This window comes from Trachemys scripta, chromosome 2 (genome assembly GCF_013100865.1).
Source record: "Trachemys scripta elegans isolate TJP31775 chromosome 2, CAS_Tse_1.0, whole genome shotgun sequence".
NCBI classification, from domain to species: domain Eukaryota; kingdom Metazoa; phylum Chordata; order Testudines; family Emydidae; genus Trachemys; species Trachemys scripta.
In genome coordinates this window covers 55,704,433-55,721,353 of record NC_048299.1, presented here as the reverse complement: position 1 = coordinate 55,721,353, position 16,921 = coordinate 55,704,433, and positions in this window count along the sequence as shown.

Sequence of the window (16,921 nt, the reverse complement as noted above, 5' to 3'; positions counted from 1 at the left end):
GCGTATCTTAAATCGACCCCTCCCGTAGTGAAGACCTGCCCTTGGGCTAAGCTGCTGTTTAATTGCAATATAGACATTTGAGCTTGGGAAGCCAGGGCTCTAGCATCCTGGGAGGTGGGAGGGTCCCAGAACTCAGGCTGCAGTTCAAGTCCAAACATCTACAACACAATTAAGCAGCCCCTTAGCACAAGCCCCGCAAGTCCGAGTCAGCTGACATGGGCCAGCCATGGGTGTCTAATTGCAGTGTAGACATTCTCTAAGTGTTCCACAGTAGAGCTACATGCCCTCTACAGAGTGTACAGCTTTTTCTTCTGCTAAGGAACGGTCAGTATGCTTATGCAATAGCAGCAACATTGGGAACCCTCTTAAAGGGTTACATCGTATTGAATTTAATGGCCAAACTTCCATTGGTTCCAATGGATGCCGAATTGGGCTTATCTAATGTGACTCTGCGTACCATGGCTCTAATTGGCCATCTTTGTAGCAGTGCAACTGTTTTTGCTTTTTTATAGCTAGCATTTAAAAATGTTATGTCACAGGCATAACCAGGTGTGAAATTCCACTGTGATAAAAATCAATTTGATGAATTAAAATAGCTTAGGAAAGGTGCAGCCTGCTCCTTTCTCTGTGGTTGGCCAGTCTCCAAGGCCAGAGTAGAGAGGAGTGTTAAGGTGTTAAGGCAACTCAGTGAATTAAACATCAAATTAAGGATTATCTTTATTTTCCAACACTATAATTACCTATAAAAATGTCCTATGAGGGATTGTCCCCATTTCCTCATTTGGCACTTCTCTTGAGACCGAGGCATAAGCTGAAGGTCTGAGCTCAAGGTGCTGGGAACCTTTGAGTTTTAACACTGGTGAACCTTAGTGTTTAAACCTTTTCAGAATAAAATCACACCATCCAGTTGAAGTGTTGAGCTGTCACTTAGTAGATGCTGGCAACTTAAATCCCAAGCAGAGCCTCATCACTAATGCCAATGGATGAGCTCAAAGTTCCACTCTTTATTCGTGCAAGTAGAAAGCCTCAAAGAATGTTATAGAAATTATTGTGCAAGATTCCCAGGACTTATTGTCTCCTAACTCTTAACAACTAAAAAATGGTCTTTCAAATACTTGCAGGGCAGACACGCCAGCATATGTAAAGGTTAAGGGACAGAAGGGTTAAAGGAAGGATGTCAACCATATCATTGAAAAAAATAACTGCAGTGGCTCACCGGAAAGTGTTATGCCTGACAATCTCCATCATTATCTTATTTCTTAATATCTCAGGCTGCAATTAGGGTACAGTTGCTGTGCTGAGAAATATTTTTCCACCGTTTACAGAAATCAGGGAAGTACTCCTTCAAAACCTTCCAAATAATGGAAGTACTCCTTCAACGGCTTCCAAATAATGTTTTATTTAAGTTACATGCTAATTTCCCTAGCTATTTTTATTAGGAGAGATTTATAGGCTCTTAAAGCAATACTATTTATTAGTATGCAAGTATATTTCCATATTTATATTTACCAGTCTCAGCAAGGCACAACATAGGTGCCACTAGGTAAGAAATATCATCCTTGTCTTGTGAAATGCTGAAACTGCTCAGATGCAGCTATAAATTTTTTTTATGTGATGCACTATTTAAAATTACTTATTTGGCATCGAATTATAAAAAGACATATTTTATGTTACAGCTGGAATGCTACATCTTTGTTGTGGTCTTTCTACATTCATTTGCAGGCATCATTTTTGCCAGGGTATTATAAACCATTTTTATTTATATGAATATAATGTCAAAACTGTAGCAGCAGAAAAAGCTAGCCTAAAACACCTTAAAGCCCCCCTACAGTACAAGACATGAGATTTATAGTACCAGAGTGAGCTCTCATAAACACATTTACCATATGAACTGTCTGACAAGCAGATAGTGTTGCCTAGGACAATTATCAAGGGGCTCCTTACATTTTTTTTATCATGTCCCAAACTGTATCATGTCTCACAAATAATGTAACCACAGCAATCCCTGCAGAGTCATTGAGACAAGAAAATAATAGAAGCAGAAAGCATTGGTAAATCCTTTCTGTAAGTTAAAAGTTTTGCAATTTGGCACAGACTTTACAAGCAGTGATATAATGAAGTTTGTACTTACATGATACATGATCTAAAAGAAAGTCCTAGAGTTAAGAGCCTACGTCTTTTGGGGGACTAAATTCCCAGGACTTTCAAGACATGAAGAGTGAACAGCCCGACTACTGAAATGTGAAACTTAACATTATCATCATGCATATCCATCACTTTTGTTTGTTAACCTATTTGAAATGACAGCAATTAGAGGGAGGAGTGGTGGTGAGCATCTGGCATGTACTATAGTAGCCTAACCATCTTCAAAAGAACCGAATCCTAAAGAGAACATACTGACTGAGACAAACTAGCATGAACATGAACTCCTTTAAGTTATAATTCAAGCATCAAGTGTCCAATTCAGTAAAACATTTGGAGTCTGTTTGTGCCCCTCAGAAACCCTGATTTTATGATTCCAAGCTTACACAGGCTTTTGAGCCATGAAGACTCGATGTATTGGGCCAAATTCTCAGTTGGTGAAAATTGGTATACGCCAATTTATACCAGCTGAAGATCTGACCCAGTATTTTAAGAATATGTGGACTTGGGTCCATGAGACGTTGAGCACCTCCTGAGAGGTGCTTATTGCCCATAACCCCTACTGAAGTTGAGGCCACTCAACACCTCACAGTACTCAGCCCTTTGACCATATCAGATTAAATAGCAACATCCACATGAGCTGTTTGTTCTTTAAAGCCTATTTAGTGATCATAGCAGAGAACACTTGACTTTCCAAGAGGTCTATCAGGGGCAAATCCTGCCCCAGTCCTCTGGGGAGGCTCCTCAGGCTTTGGAACTGGGCAGTGTCAGTGCATAGAGAGGGGGCTGGAAGTAGTAGTGCTCACCCCATGCAGTGTGAGCCTCTGCTCTATGCAAGCCCCTTGAGAAGAAGCATGAAATAGGTGGTGCTACACAAGCCCCTGCTACAGAGACCTTCTGATCTTCTGCCCCACAGAGAAGCCATGGAAAGGCTTCTGAAGGCTAGTCCAGCCATTGGAGATGTTGACATTTCAGAGCTGGTCTCACAAGATTTTGGCATCAAACAGCAGAAATCTCATTCCATCAGCTGAGCATGTGCAGTTTCTGCTGTCTTGAATTGGGGAAATCGCATGAGATTACTACATCCTGGGAACTACATTCATGCTAGAACCAGACAATAAGCTCTTTGGTTTGTATGGTCTGGGATCAAACCCAGAACCAAAACCATATTCAGATCTAGGGATTCAAACCCAAACCCCCTTTGAATCAAGTTTCAAAGTGTCTGGTTTGGCTCATCTCTAATGCTGAGGAAGCCAATGCTACTTTTGCTGACTCAGCAAAATGTTGATGCAGCAGTAGTTGGTAGACTCATCAATTGAGCAATTAAAAGGAAAAGGGAAAGGTCAAGTAAGGACCTCTGTGTTACCATTTATGAGTGCTTTGAACATGTACCTGAGCAATGACATTGTCAACAAATTCATAAATACTCTGAAAATGAACCCACTTTATTTTACCACTTTGATGTCATTTGGCATCAAAATAAGGTTATACAGGTTGCATGTGTGATGGCTCCATGCTTTAAGTACATATTTTTTATTGTTTCTGATTCCAAACATTGTGATGCAAAAGCAGCTGCTAGAAGTGTTACTGATCAAACTAAGGAATATCATTGCCACTATTTTTGACAATAAATTCAAATCCAGAGTAAACAACATGCCAGAACAGACTCTCAAGAAATCATACATGGCCACTGCAAGCCTATAAAGTTCTTGCAACAAAATTGTACACCAATTAATATCCTGCATCACCAACAGGAGTGGATAAAAAGCTCATATTGTAATTATGAATCTCAGTTACAGAATCAGGAGCTCAGATACTGTGGGTGATGGACACCATAGGAATATATTGGTGACCCTATTGAATGGTGAAAACACATCACTATTAGTCCTCAAATAGTGCTCCTCTCCTTTATTGGGATGCAATACATTTGAGGTTATTGTTTTTATGTAACGTATTCTTCAGTAGTGCCCAGAGACAGAATCTGAGCCTCACATGTAAGGTGTTGTACAAACACACAAGAGACAGTCCCTGCCCCAAACAGCATAAAATCTATGATAATTTCCAGTGCTGTTACTTGTTGAATAATATTCTGAAGAAAAACATGAATAATGAATAGTTATGTGAACAAAAATGTTATTTACTTAAAAGTTAAGATAGGCACCAAAAATCTAGCCAAACTAGTAATTACAAATTCCAACCCACCACAATGATTTACTAAATTATAACTCCTCCTTTTAAGAAACACTTAACAACCACAGCCCTTCAAGTAGATCTATGACCCATTAAAACTACAAATTTTTGAGTGAAAAATCTGAAAGGTTAGAATTTTGTCTTCAAGTCAAATATACTGTTCATTCCTGCCTGGTGAATAGCTATAGAAACCTTTCGTCCACATCTTTATCTCAAACAATAGTTCTGTTTTCAAGATCTGAAGTGAGAACCTTTTCTACGTATAATTTTATTATGCTTCTGACCCAGAAACCAAGCCACGGAAATACAAGAAATGTGATATATCGATTTCTGTCCTAGAAACCTGGTTTTTGTGTTTTGTTTTTAAACTATCTTGGATCTAACCCAGTTTGTTTGTGTGCACATCACTGCAGAAACCTTAAGGACATTTTTGCATGGGACCCAAATCTCAGTAGTTCAATTCTTTTAAATATTGATGGGCCACTATCAATAGGTCAAGAGTATGCATTTGACTGAGATAAGCATCCAGAAGTACAAATTCTTAACCTATAGGAACAGACTCCATATGGAGTCCCCTTCCTTTCATGTCACAAAAGCCACCTCTCACACAGGCCCTTCCCTTCTACCTGGGTCAGCCAATCACCAGCATAGTTCCTTTTTTCCTTCTCTTCAAGAGGGAATAAAGCATTTATCTTACAGAGCCATTACTTTAGCAGAGCAACGTTATACTCTGTGCTTTGTAAATTTGTTCTCTTCAGTTATGGTAAAGATGTAATTAATCTTCCCAACAGTCAGCATGATGTGTATTATAGTTTTGCACACTGTGCCAGGGTGGCATGCAGTAGCCAGGATTCATTAGGCCAATTTCTGTGCTGTTACATTGCTGTAAATCTGGAGTAATTCCATTGAGATCATAGCTGATATCAGAATCTTGGCCCATTAATGCCATACGAAACTATGGCAACTGAATGCATTGCTCCTGTGAAAAAGCCAGTTCATTCTTGTGCTCTCTCTGTCTTCTCTCCACAGTATTCTTGTTGGATACATGTCAGAAGCTCACTGTAATGTGTTGGTTACAAAGAAAGAACCAAGTGCTTCTCACTGAATTTCATCCTGAACTCATGTGCAAATATTTCCTCAGTTAACACATATCCCAATTCCCACTAGGATTAGATCACTGTACCTCTAATATTTCACAAGAATTCACTTCTGGTTTGATAAATTGAAAAGATGGCATCTTCTTTACCACAAAGTCCTTTGCCCCACAGAAGAACCATACTGTAATAAATAATAAATATACAGTACTGCTTCTGTAGCCAGATTCCAAGAATTTTATATGCTGTAATTTAATCCTTAGAAAACCAGAGGATATTAAATGAACTAAACTGTCTTAGCCAGAAATCTCTGATTTGGACTGCTCTTTGATGTTGGTTTCTGAAACTCTTTGATGTCTTAAAATTGTTTCAGAAATTAGAAAAAAAATCTTGACTTTGTAAATCATTTTGGGATTACAGCAATGGCAATATGATGATGAATGGCAGAGAGTTTGAAAAAAGAATAATTTCTCTGAATATTATATTAAGCACAAAACCAAGACTGTCTAGCATTAGTTCCTGGTGACTTAGCGATCCTTTGGCATTCCAGATGCACAATGAAACAAAAATAGTCCAACTTTATTATGAGCACCTTTCCACATCTGCAGTCCTGTTATACAATAAAGTCTTGTTCTTTTGTTGCAGGATTGCACTGGCTCTTTATGTTTTATTATCATTAATTTAAAACATGTGGGCAGAGGGTAATCCAGTAAACCATAGGCATTTCATATCAGAGCTTTCAGACAATCACATGTAACATCAACCATCTGGGTGGATGGCTAGATAGAGATTGTCTTGTATAGATAGATTGTGAATGATAACAAGGTAGAGAGACAGCAGTGTTCAAATGGATATAAAGTATGTATGTGTATTTATTCACTTATGTACATTTATTATGACATAATTATAATTCATTCGGACAATGTCCCATATATGGAACAAACAGTTCCTCTCTATTAAATAAAATAGCAAACACACATTTATTTATGCACATAAACATCTATGGTCCCAATTCTCATTTAAACTAAGGCCACTTTATGCTGTTCCAGCAGTATAAAGTAGTTTTAAAGAGGATGTAAATTACATTTCTACATATATTACACAATGTAAAAGTGTGTGTGTGTGTGTGTGTGTGCGCGCACGCACAAGTAAATTATATTTTATATATTACATAGTGTAAAAGGGGATAGTCCTCTGTCAGTCTGTGGTCTGTGCATGTAAAAGAGAAAGAGATTCCTGTAAGCAAAATATTTTTTTATGATTGAAAAATAAATTCCCTTCTTAAAATTCCACAAATATTTGGATGATTCAGCTGACAAGAAATAATGCAATAATTTTCAGACAGGATCTCTGCTTTAGTTTTCAACAGACATAAATTATTATCTGTGTGAATGCATTCATTTATCACCTATTTCCAAAGGGAACTTCAAAATGACCAAAAAAAAGTGTTTGGAACAGAATAAAACAATCATTATATCTGAAAGGGATAAAATGTATTTATCTTTTGCCTTTTTGCCATCACAAGATATCTTACAGCAAAGCCTTATGGAAACAAATAAAGGGGGAAAATTATGATTGATAACCCTATTTGTGAGTTTTCTGAAAACCTGGTGAAAATTCAATAATTTGCACATCCACTCAAAATGGACTAAAACTGACCATCAATACAGACATTTTCTACTTCAGTTATTTATAGTACTGTAAAATCCAGCTGCAAGTGGGTAGAATATTGCATATGATTTTAAAAGGGTTGCACGTTACCAGGTATGGAAAGAAAATTGTAGTTCTATCTGAAGATTTGTTCCTTGCTGAAGCAGAAAGGGAAAATATCCGACCTATGAAGTACCTGCTGCAGCATGGTATGCATTAGTGAGTTTCCAGTGTGTTTTGTAGGTAATATATCATCTAGTCATTAAGGGTACTCCAAGCTGATGTGTTATTTTAATTTTGTATTTCAGATACTCCCTATTTCACTATGGAACCTGTGTCCATACTGGCACCTAAAGTAATAATCTGGACACTAAAAAGATTCTGGCTTGGGTGGTTGAAATGTTTGGCAAACAAGTCATCTCAGTCAGTATCTGGAGACTTTTTGTCTCCCAAATGACTTGCTGAAATCATTATTGATTTGACTAATTTATTTGTTTTTACTCATGAGCTTTGAACATTCAGCCCTAGCCCCCATAGAGAACACACGAGAGAGAAACATTTAAAGAAGGAGTAAGGCAAATCACTTATGCACATGCTTAACTGTAAACTGTTATGGGACTTGAAGTTAATGGGATTACTCATCTGTCTATAGTTAAGCACGTGAATAAGTGTTTTGCTGTATTGGGACCAAACGGCTGTTTTTGAATCTGTGCTAGTAAAGTAGCAGGCACATAATTTTAATCAGTGTCAAAGCCAGTCAGGATTAGAACCCAGGAGTTCTTGGCTTCCAGCTGCCCCATAATAGATCTATGTATAAACATTCACAGCTCAGAATTTCCATCAATATCTAGGCACAAAGAGACAGACCATCCCCACCCAGTGACTAACCCATGGGAGGGGGACAAAAAGGCTGGCAAACACCTCAAGGTTCACCACGTGGAGTTTCCTTTTAATGCTTCTCTCAGGAGGAAGAGAGTTGGGGGTCCAGAACTTTGAAGCCCAGGAATCTAGAGGGAACATTAGCAGTAAGTCTTGTGTAGATATCTGTCAGGAGGGCTCACACAGTGGAATGTGGCTGCTCTTGCCTCCCCCCTCTGCTACTTCCTGATCTGCAGAGTTCAAGGCCATGTCTACACTTATCAGAGATTGACACTGCTGTGATCAATGCAACGGGCGTCAATTTAGCAGGTCTGATGAAGACTCACTAATTTGATGGCAGAGCACTCTCTGGTCGACTCTGGTACTGCACCGGAACAAGAAGAGTAAGGTAAGTCGATGGGAGAGCGGCTCCTGTTGATGCAGTGCAGTGAAGACACTGAGGTAAGTCGACCTAAGCTATGTCAACACCAACTATGTTATTCACGTAACTGGAGTAGCGTAACTTAGGTCAACTTACCACGGTAGTGTAGACAAGGCCCAAGTAGAGGTAGGGCTTCCATCAGCTTGGGGGCAAGAGGGTCATGCTCATCCTGCTATCCCCCTTTCACAAAGCCACCTGGTGTCTCCTCTCTGATACATTTTTTAACTGTGGTATCCCATTATCATGCTGTCCTCGCAATCTATCATGTATTTATCCTCACAACGGCCCCGTAAGAAAAGCATTATTATCCTCATTTTACAAATGGGGAAACTGAGGCACTACATGACTTGCCAGAGCACCCACAGGAAATCTGTGGTAAAGCAGGGAATTTAACCCATGTCTCTTGAGTCCCAGTTAGTGCCCTAACCACTGCACCATCCTCCCTCCCTTCCTCTATCACTGTTGGAAAACTTTCTGTTGTAACTGTGAATACTTAGCTTCTGCTGGTTTAAATCAAAGCTTCTCTTCCCCCTACATTTTGAGTCCAGCAATTTCAAAAGTGGGAGTCTAAAATTAGCTGTCCATCTTTGAATATCTTGGCCAGAAAACTTTGTAGTGGATTTTATCTGTGACTTGGAAAATAAAACAGGATATGATTCGAATGCAGGTGTTCTCATCGCTATGCACATAAACAATCAGGGTTGGTCTACACTAGGAACTTATATCAGCACAGCTACATCTCTCAGGGGTGTGAAAAATCCACACCTTTGAGAGATGCAGGTATGCCAGACTAACCCTGGTGTAGCCAGTTCTGGGTTGATGGAAGAATTCTTCTAATGACCTAGCTACCACCTTTCAGGGAGGTGGATTACCTATGATGACAGGAGAACACCCCTCCACCCCCATCAGAGTACGTGGTGTCTACACTGAAACACTACAGCAGTGCAGCTGCAGCAATTTAAGTGTAGACATACTCTCAGCTTCAAAATGTCCTAATATGTGACCTCGGGATCTGTCATGGGAAAGTATCCTGTATCCACTGATATTAGCTGAAATATGTCACAGGTATCTGTTTAATAATAGTATGCAACTGCCTAGGTTTGGGAAAGTTGTTTTGTTTTCCTCCATTCATTAGTTTTTAACTTAATTAGTGATGGGATAATTGATTTGAGTATTAAATAGCTTTTGATGAGCCCCTTTGTTCCACAGACTTTTTAAAAAAAAATACTCACTGGGTGTATGACTTGCAATAATCAATACAATTAAATTAATACTGTTTATCAAATACGTGATGTAATTAGGAAAAATTAGTGCATTAGTTAAAATGTCCTAAAAAAGTTTCTTGTAGCACTAAAGATGAGGGAAAAACCTCACAACTAATATGGATTTCTTCTGAATGCACTAAGAAACTCCCTTTCAACACAGGCTTAAAGGGATGAGTCAAGAAATCCTGGAAAAAAATCTCTCATTGCACTAAAGACTAAACCATAACCACCATGGCTAATCTCTAATGTCCTAGGACACTCCCTTTCAATGAACAGTATGTACTCCTGTATGTCAGTAATTTAATTCACAGGGCTGGTTTTATAAATGTACCTGAACTAAGCAAAATGGGATTTCTATTTCTTCTTATTTTCTTTTCTGTTTCTCTTAACCCTGAAATAAATTTGTCCTTTTTTTTCTTTCAGTCTTTCTGGAGCACCAAATAAAATGGGACATCTCATCCCCAATTTATTTTTGGCTGGATCTGACCTCACTGCCCAAATCACATAATCCTGCTGAGATTTAGTACCTCAAAGGTACAAGTTACTGATTTCCACTGCAGCTGGGGGGTAGCATTGCCTAGTGATTAAAGCAGCAAACTGATATTCAGGAGCTAGTGATTCTTTTCTCAACTTTGCAATTAACTCATTTTGTTGATTTAAGGCATCATTTAACCTTTCTAGGCCTCAGTTTACCCCTTTGTAAAATGTATCATGTACAATATATAGGTATCACTCAGAGACATTGTGGCCTATGAGGTATGTTTATAATGTGCTATGAGATATTTGAATGAAAGACACTACAAAAGTGCAAAGTAATGTAATATTATTAAGCTATGTAACTATTTTTATACCAGTCATAACCAAAAGATTCCTATGCTGTAGTTAAGGCCCCGTGTATAATGTGATTCCAGGATCATGTAAACTGACGTATAACTGCAGATTATTTTTAAACTACTGCATTGCACTGACATTTTAAAAAAACATATAAGGACTGGATTCTCTTTCCCACTGTGATCCCTGTATGCCAGTGTACAAGGACCACAGTGTCTCTTAGCTGGCCTGGAGAAAATCCCTTCAGGGCTGGCACTGCAAAGGACAGCTGTAGGTTGTGTTACACAAAACTCCACAAACTATGGTGTGGGGAGTGTGTTGGGATGGAGTCTAGAGCAGGGGGAGCATGTCAGGGATGGGAGGGAATGCAAATATAGTGCTAGATTCTGGGACGGCTCTGGGTTTTGGAACTGCCCATAGGCAGCACAAGGGAGGCTGCCATAACTTAGAGCAGCACATGGACTGCCTAACTTACACCAGGGGCCATTTTGGCCCCCAACCAGCCCAGAATCTGGAGATCCTAAAGCTACATTAATGCCACCTTTGCTTGCCCTTCCCTGGGCTGCCTCTGTGTGCGCTGTGCCTCTTAGAGGGATAGCACGTAATCCCACCCCAAATCTCTAGCCCTTGAGAACTTTTGAATTGTGAGCTGAGTGTAAACCGATACAGCTATCTCTGCCTGAACCTGCACATGGCCTGAAACAATAGCTATGAGAGAAATGTGAACTATTAATATTATGGCAATTCTCAACTGGCCCAATCAAATAATGGGGCAGCCCATTTTGCTAACTCTGTACAAACACATGGGAAGAGATGGTCCCTGCCTAGGAGATATTATAATCCAGTGCAAAACAAGAAGCAACAAGGGATTGAGACAGACAAGAGGCAAGATGGAGGGAGGACAAGGCTAATAGTATTAAGTTCAAGCAGTTACACTGGTGAGATATCTGTGCAGCTTGGTGGTCCATTTAAATAAATAAATAATACTCAACTAAACACCAGCTGCCTCTCAGTCCATCTATCACTAGCTATCCGATTTCTTGTAGGCGTCGCAGCAGAAGTGAAGAGGTAGCTAGTGAAGGAGAAGGGCGTAGTGAATTTATGAGCCAGTTCAGGGAGAATGTTCCATGTGTAAGTGAAGGAAGCTTGGGAGAAAGCACAAAGATAATAATCAGAGGGGTAATCCTGTTAGTCTGGATCTGTAAAAAGCAACAGAGAGTCCTGTGGCACCTTTAAGACTAACGGATGTATTGGAGCATAAGCTTTCATGGGCGAATGCCCACTTCGTCAGATGCATGACATGTGGGCATGATGTCTGAAGAAGTGGGCATTCATCCACGAAAGCTTATGCTCCAATACATCTGTTAGTCTTAAAGGTGCCACAGGACTCTCTGTTGCTTTTTAAAGATAATAATGGTAGTCATCATTAGAGGAGTAGAGAGGACGGGGCAACACAAAATGGACCTGGTCCATTGAGGCTCCCGTTGACTTCAGTGGGCTTTGAGTCAGGCCTAAAGAGACAACAGTGGATAAATTGGCAGGGGCGGAGTCTTGAAGATGAGGTCATGAGGCTTGAATTTGCCACACAGGGAAACAAGGAGCTAGAGGGTAGATTCAAAGAGGGGATTAATATGGTCAGAGCGATAGGCAAGGCATATGATTTTTCAGATGCCTTTTGTATCTCAATGGGCATTCAAACTGAAGTTTAATGCCAATTTAAATGCCACCATTAACTATTTCAATGCAGGTCATTTTAACAAAAATATCAGATTAGGTGCTAATCCATCATTGTTTTATGTTATAGCAGGTTTTGGGGGGAGGTGCAGTAGGACAGCTAGTTGCTTGGAAGAATTGACAGTGTGAGGAAAATGAAGAATTCATATTCCCGCAATAAACCATTTAAAGTAACCCCAGGTTTCCTAACTGGGAGAGGAAAGAAGGAAATGTACCTCCCCACCACCAGTAAGAAAAGCTTCAGCTGCTTCCTAGATCACCAAAACCACCTCCCAGGCCTCCCTGGGTGCTAAAAGACTCAATTTTCCCTTACTCAGCTGTGAAGACTTCCAGCTTTGTCCCTGGCAACTTCACAGTGCAATTACTTGTACTTGTACTTTGTGCTTTTCAGTACAAAACTGAAGCACACTGCAAATTTAGAATTTGGCATAACATAAAATAACAAACTAAATAATGAGGGGCACTGTACTGATTGGACTGGAGTGGGGAGAAGGAGAGGTCTTGAGATGACTGTGATGCGTAATTCCAGGGTCCTGATCCATAATTTAGGTATAATGTTCTCTACAGGACATAGTGTATGAGTTATGCTAGTTTTCTATCACCTAAAACAGAGGAAAATTAGAACAGATTAGACACTGTGTACTGTGTGGATTACAATCAGGTGATTTGGAGGCAGTTCCATACGTTTTCCTTTGCTGAATAAATAATGCAACCACGGGGCCTCCAAACTAGCTAGCAATGCATTTGTAGGGGAAAGAAGGTGAAGGGAGGTCATGAGAGATGTAGACATATGAAAGTCCATACGTAAGTTCACCAAGACATAATGAATCATGTAATGGGGCAAGGTGAGCCCAGGCCAGAATTTAAAAAAACCTGATGCTCCCCTCCCCCCACCAAGTTTTCCCTCTTCCTTGTCCATCACTGATGGTTTGGAATGTGGTCCCAATGCACATCCCTCCATTAACCATGCACCAAAGTGGGACTGGACAATCAAGCCAGAGGGGATAAATGGCTCACGTGAAAACCAACAAGTCCAGGATCTCGCCTGGTCTACTCAATCCCTTTATGTGCCTCAGGGGGAATAAAGGCAGCTCAGCTGGACTCAGAAAATACTGCAGAGAATCCATTAAGAGGTTCATAATACTCTGTCTCAGACAGGGCAGACTAAAGCTCTCTATGTGTTATTAGCCATCATTGTTCAATACGAAGAGACTCACACAGGATCTTAGAACATGGTCATAGCTTTCCTGAGTATAACATTGATGCTAGGGGATGAGACTGTAGTGAGATTGAGAATGCACTAAAGAATGTGTGACAAATGGCAATGACAAGGTAGCCTGTGAAGCCATGAAATGGAACTCTTGCCCAACAGCACGGAGTTCAGCCCCCAGAGTAGTACAACCAGCAGAGCCCCTGCACCTGCATTTGAAAGTCGAGACTACTCTCACAAGAGGAATTCAGTCTGTTTTCACAAGCAACTACCTCTGAGTGATATCGAGGCTGCTGCTGGCCTTCTGATCAGGGAGCTGTGACCAGCTCCCTGACAATCCCTAAATCCTCCCCTCCTGCACCGAGCAGAGCTTTGGCATGGGAGAGAATCTGATCAAACACCTCTTTTAGTCTTCAAAACCAGTAGCGGCACCAGAAGCGAGGGTGACCCAGGCTTACTGAGACTGATCCTGGGTGCAGCCATTATGTACTATAATCCTTGAAGATTGAGCACTTTGCAGAATTCGTACACTGCTGCCACCTACGGCGCAGGCCAGTAGGACAAATAAATCTGAAATAGAAATGAGACCGTCTCACAATAAGGAAGTACACAATCTTAGCCATACACAAGGATTTTTTTCCCCCTGTTGTTCTTCTAGAATAATGGAGATCTAAATGGCATCCCATAATAATTAAGGAGAACTTTTCCTTCTTTGGATTGACACACAAAACAAGCCAACTGAAATGTGTCTTTACTACTGACATCAAATTCACAGAACATTTCTTTTTTGTGGATGGATTTGTCACACAACTAAAGGTTTCAAAACATGTCACAATGAACTATCCTTGGGATCTTCACATACTTATTTTGTAAATCATTAAACAGGTCACCTCGTTTCTTGTCCACTTGGTAATTCTAATCAAGTTGCAGAAAAGATTATGCACTCAAAAGCTAATGCTTCTACTTTGGCTGGGATTCAATACTTCTTTTTTTATTATTATTAACAGGCCCAATTAAAATGAACACATTTCAATTTATATTCTTTATCAAGGAAATGGCTTTTCTTGGCTAATCCGGATATATTAAGCACATTTTATTTAAAAACGTATTGTAAAATATTGACATATACCTAAAGCCTGTTTTCTGTGCTTTCCCCAGCTATTACACTCAACTCCTGCTAGGTACCTTTTAACCTTACAGACAAAATATTTGTATAATCAGAATATATTAGTATTTAGGGTCTAATCCAAAAGTCCATTGAAGTCAGTGGAAAAGATTCCCCAAGGCTTTGATGGGGCCTGTGGAGACTAACGATCATACAAATGTAGCATTGATTAGTCAAACATTTAGAAAACTACAAAGTCAGAAAGTCATGATTATTTGATAAAAGATAAATCCAGTACAAAAAATAATATACTTCTTAAATGTTGGTGACTGCAGTACAAGCTGAATGTATTACCGGAAGCATGTGATTACATACATACAAGATTGACTATGTTTCCATGGTTATTTCAGTATTGTCAACCTAAACCAGTCAAATATTATGAGTCAGTCAGGCTCCTCAAAATTGTGCAGTTGTCTTAAAGATCATTAGATTTTTTTTAAAAAATACATTTAGGGGTTCTTGTCATTTATCATCAGTTTCTGAGTCTGTAGGGCACGCTTGGATAACATTTTCCATCTTTTCTATGCAGTAATGAGGGCTAGAAACTTACTTTAACAAAAAGAAAGCTGAGATTCCCATGTATTCATGTGACTCCAAGAGCTGGGGGCTAAATCCATAAAGGGACTTAGGCACTTTAAGGCTGAGCATTGCAATACCTAACTTCTAGGTGTCTAGCCATATAGTGAAATCCACAACCCCATGTTAGGTGCTGATGTTCTCTATACAACACCTGGGGACAATTAGGCACCTAAGAATGGGAGCTACAAAAGCCAGCACACTGAGCAGGGAACTGGTTAAGCAAGCCAATAGCTCCACCCCTCAAAGGGACTTAATCACCTAAATCCAGGATGGAGGGAGGTGCCTATCTTTGCTTGGGGTTCCTAACTGTGAACCCTCTCCTGAAATTAGGCAACTAAGCAGTTCCTTGCAAAAAACACCAAAGGAAGAGGTAGTGGTGCTTCCTATTATAAGTTTTAGCCCATTGGTTAAAGCATTCACCTAGGATATGAGAGACCTGGGTTAGATTCCCCCCTCTGTCTGATGTAGAGAAAAGCTTAGTTTCTCCCCCTCTCAGAAGACTGCCCTAACCACTGGGCTATGGGATATTCTGTGATAGGTTGCTCTTAAACTCTCCTGTTGAAGCTGTTCCACCATATAAAAAAAATGCATTAGGCCATTGAGAATAAATGTATATCCCAATGGTCAGAGCATCCACCTGGGATATGGGGTTCTGATGCCCTTGCTCCAGACTGGGACTCTGCAGGGGTGGTGAGACTAGGATTGTGGACAAAGATACTGGGACTGGAATGAGAAGTCTGAGGAGTGGAGACTAGGACTAGCGAGGTGAAGTGAATGGGCCTGGGATGAAGGGCCATGCATGGGGAAGAGGCAGGATTGAGACAGGGAGAAGTTGGGAGGGGGGCAGGACAGAAGGAGGCAAGCTTGGAGGGAATGAGTAGAAGACCCTGCCCACTAGAACACAGTCCCCTCCAGACCTCAGAATGGAACCCAAGATTTCTGAGTCTCGCCATTCATGTGCTGTCAGTAAATGCTTGTGAAGCTCACTGGCAAAGTGTCCCATCCCCCTCTAGTGCTGGTCCACTTAGAGGATAACAACCTACTATTACTATAATTTACTTCATTACCTCATGTGGCAGAGGTCTGTGTAGTGGATCTAAAGGCTTCTGTTGATGACCCGTGTGGGTGTCAATCTGATGTCACATAATGGAACTTCGGGGTGAAGGGCTAGTTTGCTTTTTTAAAACCTAGGAAATTGCACACACACAACTATATTAAAAGACCTTATTAATGTTGCAAAGTTAAATATTCAAAAGTTAAGAAACACCATAATTAAGGTGGCTTGTGTAACCTTAATTCAGTCCCCCTTCTCCTTTGTACATATGCATTATGATACTGTCTTTAATTACATGATCACATACTACTTTTTCCACAAGGTCCTTGCTTGATTCAGTGCACAGGATGAATTTGTTCTGGGAATGAATCAGGGCTGTGTGGTGAAAGAGGCCATTGTCTATAGGATCCCTGCCTTATTTGATGCAGAAGCTGGAAAGTATGTAGTGAATGAAGCAGGGGATATATAGGGAGAGAAAGAACAATCTCAGGGTTAAGGTTATTGAATGCTGCCCTGGAGAATTAGATTAATAATATAATATATGGAGATATACCTATCTCATAGAACTGGAAGGGACCCTGAAAGATCATTGAGTCTAGCCCTCTGCCTTCACTAGCAGGACCAAGTACTGATTTTGCCCCAGATCCCTAAGTGGCCCCCTCAAGGATTGAGCTTACAATGCTAGGTTTAGCAGGCTAATGCTCAAA